This window comes from Lolium rigidum, chromosome 7 (assembly GCF_022539505.1).
Source record: "Lolium rigidum isolate FL_2022 chromosome 7, APGP_CSIRO_Lrig_0.1, whole genome shotgun sequence".
Lineage (NCBI taxonomy): Eukaryota > Viridiplantae > Streptophyta > Magnoliopsida > Poales > Poaceae > Lolium > Lolium rigidum.
The window spans coordinates 359,762,281-359,776,548 of record NC_061514.1 but is presented as its reverse complement, the minus strand read 5'-3'; the positions used below and the strand labels follow the sequence as shown (position 1 = coordinate 359,776,548).

The following is a 14,268-nucleotide window of genomic DNA, read 5'->3' as shown; positions in this document are numbered from 1 at the left end:
TAAAAATTAAGTAGAAGTCTGAAATCAAGGCTCGGCTGTACACGAATGACATAATTATCTAACCACAGGAAGAAATATGTTTGTCTTATTTCCATATGATTCCTCTCTTTATTTTTCTAATAATAGAAGAATGTGATTCACGCAATGGTGTACATATTAAAAGAGGCTCTTCTGTTTCTCTTAAAGGTAACTTCTGAAAGTCAAATAAAGTAACTTGGATGAATTGTAGTGAAAATATTATGTGGCGTGGCTATATAGGAGCTCATAGGCCAATAATGGAAAGTGACCGCATGGACCGCGGTGTTGATTTGCTTACTAATTTTTTTCATTTGTTTGAGTGGTAAAGACGGGATAATACTACATTTTCTGGTTAGTTGGGGCGTAGATTAGCATGCCCAGTTCCAATCCTTTCCGTGTTTGTCATGTACTCTTTTTAGTAGCATATTCTTTTGGTGATACCAATTGTTATAAATTTGAGGTACATAAAATAGTGCATTCTCCTCTTTTTTCATCACTATAATTTTCAGAAATCACTGAATTAGTCTTGAACTATTGGTTTGTCTTTATTGCAGAACTTTCCCTTTTCTCTTCTAGACCTGGATCATGAACAAGAAAGTTGGTGGGATAGTTTCATCAGAAACTTGATACGGATTATTTCACATGGAAATCTCTTCCTACTATTTCTTATCCTGAAATTGTTTGCCTCTTTCATTCTATCTGATTCACAATAGTTCTGTCTCACATGGGAAAAAATCATTTGCAATATATAAATGAGTGTGAACTAAAAAAAAACAATGCTGGATGCATGCTTCTTATTTATTTTAGTAGTACTAATTATCTTCTCCTCTAAGGGCTAAATTACATGATGTTATTCTCTCATTGAATAGACATACTGCCTCTTGCATGTGATTTAAAATGTGCTGTTATATTATAAGCCCTTGGGGAAAATACAACAGTAAAGGTTTTTCAAAAAATGGATCCTAGGCTGGAAGGTCGATGGATATGTTCTGGGTGCTAGAGATATGAGAGTACCGAGGGTGGTAAAAAATAACACTGGTTTCTCGATTGTTGTTGTTTGCCAGTACTTGCCATCATTTCTCATATTGTCTCTTGGGAAGATTGTCCTGATTTCATGTTTGTAGAAGCAAGATTGGACTGCCGCAGTTGACCTGGAATGTTTTGGTCATTAGATTATTGTTGTTAGTGGCTTGGCCACAAGTAAATGCCAAACTGGAATGCCTCTTCATACACTGTATCTGGATAAATCTGGATCACTTATTTCTGAACGGATGGAATACATGCCGACAAAAAAACAATCACGCCACACAAACTAAACGCTGCTATCGGAGGACGGCGCTGCAGAGCGCGCAGGGTCCATCTAGTATACTACTACGTAGTATGTTCTTGTAGTGCATCTCGGACTGGGAACAGAACTTGCTTGTTTCGGGCTTGTGATTGGTCACTTGTTGTGGGTTGCGGCTGATCCCCTTTGTTTCTTTTATGCTGCTCCTACTTGTACTTGTCTAAAAGAACTCCTAGTTGTTTGTTCGGACCTAAGCAAAGTACACTTTTCTAATCTTTGACTACTTCTCAGTTCAATTTTTATTATGCTTAGGGTGTTTTTGTACTTTTTGTTAACTTCTATACTAGTACATATACTAAAATAGGAAGACATGGAGTACTAAACCAAAATCAATAGATCCATCATAAGACATATTTCAACAAAAATATCATTCTCGCTTTGTGACATCTTTCAACAAAATCAATTGTCGGCTTCCTAAAAAAAATCTTTCTCGCTTTGGCTTCTTTCCATAAATCATTATAAGTACTAACAATATCACATTTTTGGCGAGTGCGGTGATATGGAGGTTGAGCTCCGGGGTAGCCTTCTTTAAAAAATGAATTTTGTATTTAAATGTTTATATTTTTAAAATACTTTTCACATATACATACATATATTTTCTATGAAACTGTTTTTTTTTGTAGAATGTGATGTTGCGTTCTTTTCCTAGAAAAAACAAAACATGTGGTTCTAAATAGGAAGAAACTCGAATTGTGTCTTCAAGTTTGTCTTTTTTGTGTAGGTTGCATCACTTGCATCTCAAACGATAATCGATGAAACTTCAAATTACACACTCCCTTTGATCTATAAAAAGTGTCGGGGCTTCACTTAAAATTTGGACGAAAATAAACTAAAGCTCTAACACTTATTATGGATTGGAGGGAGTAGTATACATCTATATGCACTTTATTTTTTACAGTCCTTTGAGGTGCAAAAATATAGGTTTGATTTTTCAAAAACTTTCTGAAAGAAGGGCGCCCAATAGCCAGAGCACTACTAGAAGGTTTTGCATTTTGGCTCATTTTGGGACATTCTACAAAGTACAAATGACGGATGAAACAAAGATGAAATGCCATGCTCACTTGAATCTTATATGATTGAGTTTTGCACAACATTTGTATCACCATGTATGCAAAAGAAAAGATATCTTCGAGAGGTTTTGCTCGATGAATTTATTTCATCAATGTAGCGCATCGTGATCCTTATGCCTTAAGGTTAAAATCATTTGGGATACCACCCAGCGACGACCCTACTGTTTGAACAATTCTTACATATTCCAATTTTTCAAAATCCTTATGAAAATCTTTGATCGACGCGTCCTCAAAACGTTCACTTTCGTCCTTAATGGTCGGATTTCTTGTAGTAGCATAAACATGCCATGTGCTGCGTCCGAAGATAGGCTGAAACAAAATTAGCAACGAAAGAGTTCACGATGTCGAGCTGCCTAACTCGAACGGAATCCTCGAATTCATGTCCATGCCATGTCACAATCTCAATATCTAAGCTCAAGGTTTGGTATGACCATCATGGGCACGGCAGTTGCCTGAGTTGCTTCGGCCACGAGGCTATGAGGCGTGAGCTCCTTAATATGTGGATCCCCCTGATATCAACAGACGGCGACCGTGCGGAGTAGCCGTTAGGCCAGCTTAAATTGTGACGGGTCAAACTCAAACGTCTGACCTGTGGAGTACGTACGTGCCGGAGAGGGTACACTGTCGCACGCAAGACCGGGTGGACGCCTGGCTGCCAAGTGAAAATTCTTACCTGTCTTTGTATCTGTCCAGGGAAGATGACGACCCATCCCTGCGGTCAACCATGCTTATGGTGGATAGTACGTACAACGCAAAGACGTCTTCCTGTCTTCCGAGTGATACCATTGCAGTGATCCAACTAATCAAGAGCCTAAAAGAACTGCTCTGATGATAAGAAAGATAGGTTCCACCCTACTCCATTTTTTCCATGTAACTTTTATCGCGCAGTGCCGTTGTGCCTCCCAAAGATCTGGGCTCGTCTGCATATATACTGGGATAACTCTTTCTTCTCTTGGTATATCAATCAATTTATACTCTACCAGACGTGCATTGCACACACACGACAACTAGAGGAAAAAATGAGACAAACATACACAAATATTAAACTGCAAATTGTGTTGGAATAATACTTCTGATTTCAGGTATACGACACCTTTGATCTAATTCCAGAATTATTCAAGACCGCCGCGGAAAAAATATGGTACATCTAATTTTATTTTGTATGCATAGGATTTATTGTTTTTAGTACTTGCATAATTTGATGTTTAGGTTATATTTCACGCATGACACATTTTCTTCATGTCTCTCCTCTCGAGATGTTCATGCTATAGCAGGCATAATTTTGAACAATGTTTCAAATTTAATGAATGCCACATTTTACGTCTTAATATGCACTTTGCGACACATTTTACCACATTTAGGTCAACACCGTCTAAGATGCCAATCTAAGAAAAAGGGCCTTGCCAATGCACTGGATCCACCCATGAGCAAATCTGATCTAGTTTTCTTTCACCTACTTTAAGTTTTGGCGTGTTTTATCAATCGAGTCACGCTATCACTGTCATGTTGCGAGTTAAATTCTCATCCAAAGCGACCTGGTTAAGCTGGACTGGCTTCCACAAGTCAGTTGAACCATGCCCAAGTTAAATGCAGTTTCTTCATTTGCAGCCATAGATGAGGATCCTCCACCCCGCCGACTGCGTGAAGCAAAGAAATTATCTGATCTAGCAAAATTGTAAGCTGACTTAACTGAATATACACCATTCTTTGTGTGAGGTCAGCGAATAAAATCTTCTCCCTCCTTGCTAATCTGTAATTGCATGATCTGGTCAGCTGTTTCTTGATCAAAGAAAGCATAGACAGTTTCAGCGACCCAGGACCTTGATTGATCATCAATCAGACAATGAACAGTAGCAACATCAGGAATCTCCTTCACTGGACGTACCAAGTAAGCAAGAAATGATGCTCGTAATGACAAGCAGACTCCCGATCCGAAGTGTTCGAGCTTGAGGATAATATCGTATGTCCATATGATCGTTGAACATTGTTACAAGACCAACCCAGTTTTCAGGTGTGAGTCCAATAGAGTACAGAAATGGACACCGCCGCCGGTTGGGGAGGTCCTGGTGAATGTTGACGCTGCTCTGTTTCCTGGGCAGCAGCGGATGGCTGTGGGTGCAGTGTTCAGAGATCATGCGGGCGAGTGTGTCCTGGTTATTAGTGAACCTCTTCGAGGTTCCAGCGAGCGGTGATTGTCGTTGTTGAGAGGGGATACGGCAAGGTGATTTTCGCCTCCGACTGTCTGTCTCTCATACAACGGATCTTATCGTCCAAACCTGATCGCTCGCTGGTGGGAGCGGTGGTTGCTGATATCAAGCTGAAGAGCAGGAGCTTTTCTTTGGTCTCCTTCCGTCATGTTAAACGTTCGTTGAATGAAGCGGCACATATTTTAGCTAGATCCGTTGATGTAACTAGCCTATGTTTTATTTCAATTTCTGCTCTGGATTCTATCCGGAAAACTCTTTGTATTGATATTATGTGATCAATAAAGTGCCGTTTCTCTCTCAAAAAAAGTTAAATGCAGTTTCTCCTTGGACCTGAGCTGGGGATTGAGCGATGAGCTAGGATCAGATGAGTGCATCTCCAATCAGGATGTTGATCGTCTCAGATCAATATGTGTAGGACGGTAGCTTGACTGACGGCAGTACGCACCTAAGTGAAAGATGCAGAACTTAAAATGGATAAGAACTAGTACAAGGTTATTGGAATGGGGGTCTTTCGGAGGATTTTCTGCCAAGTGTGGTAAAACATGTCACAAATTTTAGGGGGTAAAATTTTCAATTCAATCATCTTTATTTAACAAGATATCCTACATTGATTGACATACATGTGCTCAAAATTCTGTTGCTTGTAGTATGTTTGATTTATGATCTAATTTACGCTAACCATTCTTGAAATGCATGTACACACCTAAATGGTTCTATATTTAGTTATACATGAATACTAGTATCCAATGTAAAAGTGGTGTTTTATCACATGGGAGCATATGATCCCTATATTTTGAAATGCATGGTACACACACTTTGAAAAAAATTAAAAATTGAAAGGAAAAATTCGCACATATATCTTCACGTGCTACACGCTCACAAAGTCGTTTCATGAAAAATCGACTTACGTGTGGCGTGTGTATAAATGACAAAATTCAGTGTTAAAAATAAGGCTTTTCAGAAGATAATTTTTTCTTTTTTTTATATAGACCATACAAAATATTGGTTCCTCGCGAAACTTGATGAACGCAAACATATTGTGGCGATGTTCATGTAGAATTTTTCGTCAAAAATTTCAACATTTCGAAATATAATTTTTTGGTAGAGGGAACATATGCATGTAAGATTATAAGAAAGTAGGCTCCAGGCTCGTAGTATAGATGTATGTGTGATACTTATTTCCGAACTGAGGAAGTAGACGTGGCTGTTTTTTTTATGTTGTGCGGTTACTAGTTCCAGTTTCAGTGGATAGTGCTAGAATGCTTAATCTCTTTTTTTGTTGGGACAATTTAACTTCTATTCATTGTCTAAGTATAATCCATATCTAAATTTGTTTCACATGCATGATGTCTGAGGCATCGCCAGATAAACGATGCATGTGCCCGTATCACGGATATATATCCTCACGGTACAATGGACCGTACCTGCCCCAAAATGCTTGCACAATTCTGACCTCTTCCTTCTCGGTACACAACCAGAGCCTCTGCAGACAAGAAATGAAGGCACTGTCTCGATGGATGCCAAAGGGCCGTACCAAACCCCATATTTCTACCCGTCCTTCTGATTTGGCATCTTTCTGATCTCATACACTGAACCACGACCCTCCCATTGTGGACCAGAAGCTAGTCGCCCTATAAACTAACCAAACACAGCTCAGTTTACCATCTTTTTTAAGAGAGGCTCAGTTTATCATTGGCCAGTGCTCGAAAAATCTATGCTAGCTCAGAGGAATCTAACTTCTAAGCATCCGGCCAATGCCGGAAGAAGGCAGGTTAGCCTGTAGCTTTAGTTAATTGCGGCTGAACATACCGAAACAATGGGCCGGCACGGTCTCGTCGACTGCATCTCCTAGCGGCTTTGCGTTTGTTTGTTTAGGGAAAACGACGTGGCTAAGCTAGGGTGATGTGCGCTAGTGTCGATTGTTTAAGACCAGCACACGCAAACGCCACGCCGGTGCACGCATCCACGATCCGACGTTGGGAACTCAACTGAGCATATGGTGTAGCAACAACTTGTCTTTTCTCTTTCTCTTCCCATCCGCGGTCTGTATCTTCAGCGGCTCCATCGTCTGAAGATACCGGTTTGATATTTCCGAGAAACAACTACTCCGTATTTCTATATAGCATCTACATTTCTCTAATCATGCTACTGCCTCCGATCCATAATAAGTGCACGAGATTTAGTTTGAATTAGCTTAAACTGAATCTAAATCGCAACACTTACTATGGAAGGGGGTGTACATAATTTTCCTGGACATAGGAACAATGGGTCTAAAATATTATACGAGGTCATATGATAAATTAAGAGAAAACGATAATTTGTTTTTATGAAGTTTTATTTTGACCACTAAAGCTGATGGCGGTTCAAATTAGTATATAAGAGAAAGTAATTGACGGAGTATCACACTCCAGTGAAAGAAAATATTCTAGTAGGCATGGAAAAATTATCACTTCGATACAAGAAGGCAATTTGTACAAAAAAAAAGAAAAAAAAAGAAGGCAATATTCTCTCTGAGTCGGCGCCTTGCAAAGTCAATGTCTCTTAAGCCCGAGGCCAACCGATTTTACTAGTCCAACAATGTCGCGTGCCATCTCTAAGCTCCTATCAACACCGACCAAGATTTCTCTCCCTCCATCGAGGCATTAAAAGTTCGCCCGATAAGACACGCTGTGAATTTTTCTTGGTGGATCATTCGCTTACCCATTTGAAGGGCAGTTAGAATACGTCTGGAGCAATACCCGTTTGATGAAATTTCTGGCATGTTTGAGAAACAAAACCCAAACATTTCCATAAAACCAGGACGTGCACTAATCATGGAGTGACACTTTTTCCAAGAATTGGTCTTGTGAGGTGTACCGGATTCATGAGCGACACTTGTTATCTTTTTGTCATCCCTATTTTTCTAACTACAGTAGCAACCGTTCCTAACTAACTCGGATGATTTGACGGAAAAATATCACATGTCTATAAAACCAACATGAACATTTGATTTCTATAAAACTCCATTTTCATCTTTTGTCATTTCTGGTTTGTACTAAATACAGTAACAACCGTACCAAACTAACTTTAGATACAGAATGTGTGGAACACTGTGGCCAACCCTGTGATTGTGTTTGCATAAACCCAGAAATGTCGGGCCTGAACTGCAAGATCGCACTGAATCCCCACGACCGTTTACTATTGATTTGGCTACTTGTTCATTCAAGTATTAAACCATCCCTTTCTCCAAGCCCTGCCTCGCTTCGACTTCCTCGCGCCTTCCGCCAACTGGCCGGGCTCCCTCTCCCTCCACCGGCCGCCGCAGCGGCAGCGCCAATGGAGCCTCCTCCGACCAGCCACGTCACCACCGCCTTCTCCGACTCCGACAGCGTCTCCATGGAGGTCTCCGGCGACGCGCCCGACCCGGACCTGGAGGCGCTCCGCCGCCTCTCCGACAACCTCGCCGCCGCCTTCCGCTCGCCCGAAGACTTCGCCTTCCTCGCCGACGCCAGCGTCGCCGTCCCGGGCGCGCCCGACCTGCGCGTCCACCGCTGCGTGCTCGCCGCCCGGAGCCCCTTCCTGCGCGCCGTCTTCGCGCGCCGCGCCGCCGCCGCGCCGCCCGGCGCGGAGGGCGTCCGGCTGGACCTCCGGGAGCTCCTCGGCGACGAGGTGGAGGTCGGGTACGAGGCGCTGCAGCTCGTGCTCGACTACCTCTACAGCGGCCGCGTCGTCCGCGACCTCCCCAAGTCCGCCTGCGCCTGCGTCGACGACGACGGCTGCCGCCACGTCGGCTGCCACCCCGCCGTCTCATTCATGGCGCAGGTCCTCTTCGCCGCCTGCACCTTCCAGGTCGTCGAGCTCACCAGCCTCTTCCAGGTCCGCATCTCCCCCCCTCCCCTGCTCCGCACGCACGTCGCGCCATGATTTCTTCGTCTCAGACGTTTATTATTGTGCCTTGCTCCTGGGATGCGCGTCTGCTCACGCCTTTCGTGCGCCCGAACAGCAACTTCTAATGCTGCCTTTTGCTTGCTGCGCGCGAGGACGGTTGCTGTATGCGGCAAAATGGGCTTAGAACACTTACAGCTCTGTTATGTTTCTTTAATTTCAGTACACTTCTACAAAATAGCATTGATTACATGTTTCGGTGCTACGAGTAAATATGTCAGCCAAATGGGATAGATCCATTTCATGTTTTCGCAGCTAAATCTTCTCAATTTCAATGATTTCGCAAAGCAGCTAGCAGCATTACGTTTGAGCTGAATATGTGTTGACCATGAAATTGGTGAAGTTTTTCGATGGGTGCTAGCCTGCTATGTTTAGTTGTTTGGAGATCAGTACTAACGTGCAACAGCCAATCAAGACTTTTTGCTCGATGATTCCTCCTTCATTTCAATTTTGTTTTCCACGTTTATTATGCTTGCTGGGAGATGCGTACTGCTCAGACGTTCCATGTTCTGAAGCGGTGAGTTTTAACGCTGCCTTTTCTTGAGGACGTTCGAGATATGCGGCAAAATGGGCTTGAGGTCCCTACCATTACTGCCAAATTTCTGTAGCTTTAGTGCTTCTTCATAATAGCGTTAAACACTAGAAATACATATGCTAAATGGGGAGCTTGTTCTGATCATACGGTGATCGTGAAATTTGGTGCTAGGACATGTGCAGCTGTTTGGTGATCTCTACTAGGCTCCATCACTCACCTAGGTTCAACAATCAAGTTCACTCCCATCTCAGTTTTAATCGAGTGGAAAATAAGTCTTATCCTTGTGTTTGGTGGTGTGAATGGGATGTCTCTTTCCATTCCAAAACTGTCCGGTTGAATGTGTTCAACGTGCAAATATTACAACTGGTAGTTCGAGGTGGTGTGTCATTTCGGTGCTATTTCAATGATTGTTATGTTGATAATGTTTCTGTAGTGAAAAGGAAAGTTACCTATCAAATCATGAGTTGTGTTCAATGGTACATGTGCCAACAAGCAACAGTTCTTCCATCACCAAAAAAAAAAAAAAAAAGACAACAAAAGGCAGTTCTTCCTCATGATAAAGATGCTTGGATCTTACTTCTAGGTTGCATGAATGCAGATATTTGATGTATGTTCACAAACATTAGCATATAAATGCAGCACCCTCCCCAAACAACTTTCAAGTACAGCACTGGGATATCGTGACAATAAATATCTTTGAGTTTTCCACTTAATAAAGTTTTGGATATCAGTGCGTGTAAAGTGAAATATTGGAACAGACAAATATTTAAACCACATAAGATTCTTTATAATTATGCACATATTAGTTCCACAATTTCTCATTTTCCATTAGGACCATTAAACTTTCTTTTAAGCGGGACTATTGCGTGCCCTTCTTTAGGTAAACTAGTCATCAACTTGTTCATCTGCAGAGGTAAGAAAATTTTCATTGTAAAAGTGTTTATAACATTTATTGTATGTGACAACTAACTTGGAAGACTCAGTACTTTTGAGTTTTGATTGGTTACTTAAAAATAATTAGTGACACAGCTGTAATTACTGTTGGATTAAATGGTTGTTATGTGTATGTATTCTTAAACTAGTGTCAGATTAGACCGTTTATCTGTATACGGTTTTATTCAACCATGTTGCAGTGGTGAGACTTCAGATTTGCAAGCATTTTTTAACCAATGATGTGTTTTTCCTTCTTTTTTTCCTTTTGAGATTCTTATCTGGGATTTGTATGTTGATGGCTCTTACTTGGCTGCAGTTGAATTGTATATATATCGTGTGATGATAGTTCTTGTCGACTTGTAGCAGTTAATGCTTTATGTTTTTTGCGTTTGTAAGAAGCCAGTACTAAGCCATGTTATGTACTTTTATCATGCAGCGGCGTCTCCTTGATGTACTTGATATGGTTGAAGTGGATAACCTTCCTTTGATCTTATGTGTTGCAAACTTGTGCAATAAATCTTGCACGAAACTGCTCGAAAGATGCCTTGATATGGTGGTCCGGTCAAATCTTGACATGGTTACTCTTGAGAAAGCGTTGCCTTCAGATGTTATCAAGCAAATTACTGATTCACGGCTAAGTCTCGGATTAGTTTCACCTGAAGACAATGGATTTCCTAACAAACATGTAAGAAGGATACTCAGTGCTCTTGATTCTGATGATGTGGAGCTTGTCAGGATGCTGCTCAAGGAAGGGCACACTAATCTTGATGATGCATTTGCATTGCACTATGCTGTAGAACACTGTGATTCAAAAATCACAACAGAACTGCTGGACCTCACACTTGCAGATGTTAATCTAAGGAACCCAAGAGGTTATACCGTTCTTCATATCGCTGCCAGGCGAAGAGATCCTAAAATTGTTGTGTCCCTTTTAACAAAGGGTGCTCGGCCTTCTGATCTTACAATTGATGGAAGAAAAGCAGTTCAAATTTCTAAGAGACTCACAAAATATGGGAATCACTTTGGTATTACTGAAGAAGGAAAACCGTCTCCTAAAGACTGGTTATGCATTGAGATACTGGAGCAAGCAGAAAGAAGGGATCCACAACTTGGAGAAGCATCGGTTTCTCTTGCAATGGCTGGTGAATGTCAACGTGGAAGGTTGTTGTACCTTGAAAACCGAGGTAACATTGATCTACAAATCGTGTACTGTTCAAAATTATCTGTTTGCTATCGTTTGCACTTGCTGGTGTTTTCCCTGTGGATTGAAGTTCTCCATGGGCAAACTAGCCAATGTGTAAGTTGTTCAAAATTATTCTCTTGGAAGTTGTGTTTTCACACAACTATTTTCATGCTATGTAGTTGCTTTGGCGAGGATAATGTTTCCAATTGAGGCAAGAGTAGCAATGGACATTGCTCAAGTGGATGGTACTTTGGAATTTAACCTTGGTTCTGGTGCAAATCCACGTCCTGAGATACAAGGGGGACTGTTGATCTAAATGAAACTCCTTTCATAATGAAGGACGAACACTTAGCTCGGATCAGAGCCCTCTCAAAAACAGGTGAGGCTCAGCTCGCTTTTGTATAACGACGGCGCTTTTATATATCTGTATTACCAATCTAATAATAGCCACTTCTTTAGCTTGTCCGCTGCAACAATCTGAGTATGAAAAATGGTTTAGCTGGAGCTGAAATCACAGATTTCATTCCCCCTCCTCTTAATATGCCTACTATTGAGTGCCTTGAAAGGTTTACATAATATTGCACATCAATGGAAGAGTATAATTCTGGGCTTAACATGTGAATGGACATTCCGCTCTTTTGTGCATTAATAATGCTAATCCATACATGATATAAAGAACTGAAGACTAAAAAATGGTCTTTAGACTAAATAGGTTCACTTGACTCGTTCTTGTGTGACATAGTTGTGCACGAACTTTTTCATCATTCAATTATGAAATGAAAATTTTACCAAGCTTATGGCTCTTGACTAACTGCAATCTGAATGTTTATACCAGTTGAACTTGGTAAGCGCTTCTTCCCACGCTGTTCCAATGTGCTGGACAAGATCATGGATGATGAAGCTGAGCTGGCTGCCCTCGGAAGAGATACATCCACATCCACTGACAAGAAGAGGAGGTTTCATGATCTACAGGACTTGCTTCTGAAGGCATTCGACGAGGACAAGGAGGAGAATGACAGGTCGGCCCTTTCATCTTCCTCATCGTCGACGACGACATCCATTGGAGCAGGGAGATTGACAGTTCGGCCTAGGAGATGAGCACCTTGGCCGCATTCTTGCCATATTTGTAGCTGATTTTCTGTCTGAAGATGGTCGTCAGGTTTTCTTATTCTTCTGTTCCTCTTTTGTGTGGAAAAGATGCTTCTTTTCCATTTAACGTACTCAAAATAGTACTACCAGTCTAGCATCATGGTCAGATAGGGTTAGTGATGATGCTGTTGGCTTGGCCCTGTAGATCTCCTAGTTATGCTCCACTTTTTGCTTGTACAGTAACAGTAGTTCAGGCAGCTCTCGCTGTGGTTGTGTAATATGGACCGCTGAAACTCCCTGAGTTCTGAATTATGGTGTACAGTATTTTGTTGATCGAACAAAATGGACTCCATGCAGTAGCAGCAGATCTTGGCCTCTGACTTTGATGATTGGTGAGAAAGAGAAAATGTTTCTGCTTTATCTGATAATTCTGCAGGACTCGAAAAGTAACTTGCTCCTTTCATAAATAAAAAGGACTGAATAAGGACTAGTGCTGCCTCTGTAGTTAATGCCTGAAGCATCTAGCACTAATGTGAAAAGTACCCTGTTTTTACCCCGTTACCTGCGTCTGGCACAGTAGAACAGCCTCCATTTAACTGTTCCTTGCCAAGTGAAAAATGTCTTGTTACCGACGCAGAGCAAAGTCACCTCCAAAAACAAATAAACCATGTACCGATAATGCGATGGATGGTGGGCTAGCGGTTAATCGTCATCTCCAACGGGGCGATCTAAATTGTGATCGGGCTATTTGCGAAGACGCAAACGTGGCTTCAATATGCGTCTCGGATGCGTCTGAACGGACGCTGCGCGGTCGTACTCTCTTCTCCCACGGGCCCGCCTGGCGACCCATACCGATGCGTCTTCTCAAGCGCGCTACGCCATGTTAATAGCGATGCTTCGCCTGCCGAGCGGCCGCCGCCCACCTCTGCCAATGAATTTAATGACGTGTCGTGCCCCTCGGCAGCCTTCGGCGTATATAAAGAGGGTGCGCACTCGGCTGCCTCATCAAATCATCTCCTCCCCACAAACCCTAGCCGCACAACCTCCAGCCCCCCACAAACCTTTGAGGGAATCCATGGTTGGTCCAGGTGGCCAGTGTGGCGGTCGAGGCCACGGCGTGGTCACCGTGACGGAGTAGCATCACCCCGCCGCGCGCCGTCGCCTGCGCCGTCATCATCCTCGCAAGAGACGGGGTGTTTTGAGTTCATCCTCCGCACCGACGAGGACCCCTCAGCATCAAGCGGCTGCCGGACAAGTTCTCCGAGTTCGTCGACGACACCGAGCCGGCGGAGTTGCAGCTGCGGGAGGTCAGATGTGGCATAAGACGGGAAGGGCAAGATGTACCTGCACATCGGGTGGGACAAGTTCGCCCGCGCCCAGAACCTCGAGGCCAGCTGCCTGCTCACCTTCCTCTACAAAGAGAACGGCGAGATGATCGTCAAGGTGTTCGACAAGACATCATGCCTCATGCACTAACACACTGACGAATCCGGCGAGGACACCTACAGCTAGTGTTATTTCAATGTTCTTTCTTGCAGCGAAGATGACTACCGACCAATTGAAACCACTTGTGTAGGTTTATGTATGTTCTTCCTGCGTATCGAAGAACAACATGGCGCTCAGAGCCAGAGTGTTCTTTCTTCGCATCAAAAACGCGAAACATGCGAAGCTAACACTAATTAGGTTTTCATATTTTGCAATATTTTAACCATGTTTCAAACTACGTAGTAGTTTGTGTACTGTTTATATCGGGAGTGATATTTGGCACACTAACACTAGTTAGGTTTTCATATTTTGCAATATTTTAACCATGTTTCAAACTACGTAGTAGTTTGTGTACTGTTTATATCGGGAGTGATATTTGGCGTATGGTCCATTTATTTTGAAATACATGTTAGACACATTTTGAAATATCAAAAAAATTGAAATAAAAATTTCGCACGTAACTCACAAAGCTGTTTCAT

General features: G+C 42.4%; 1 pseudogene; it reads left to right on the top strand.

Annotated features, from left to right (window-relative positions):
* Window positions 1-7,952: 7,952 nt before the first annotated feature.
* Window positions 7,953-12,724, top strand: LOC124678075 (annotated as a pseudogene).
* The last annotated feature ends 1,544 nt before the right edge of the window (window positions 12,725-14,268 follow it).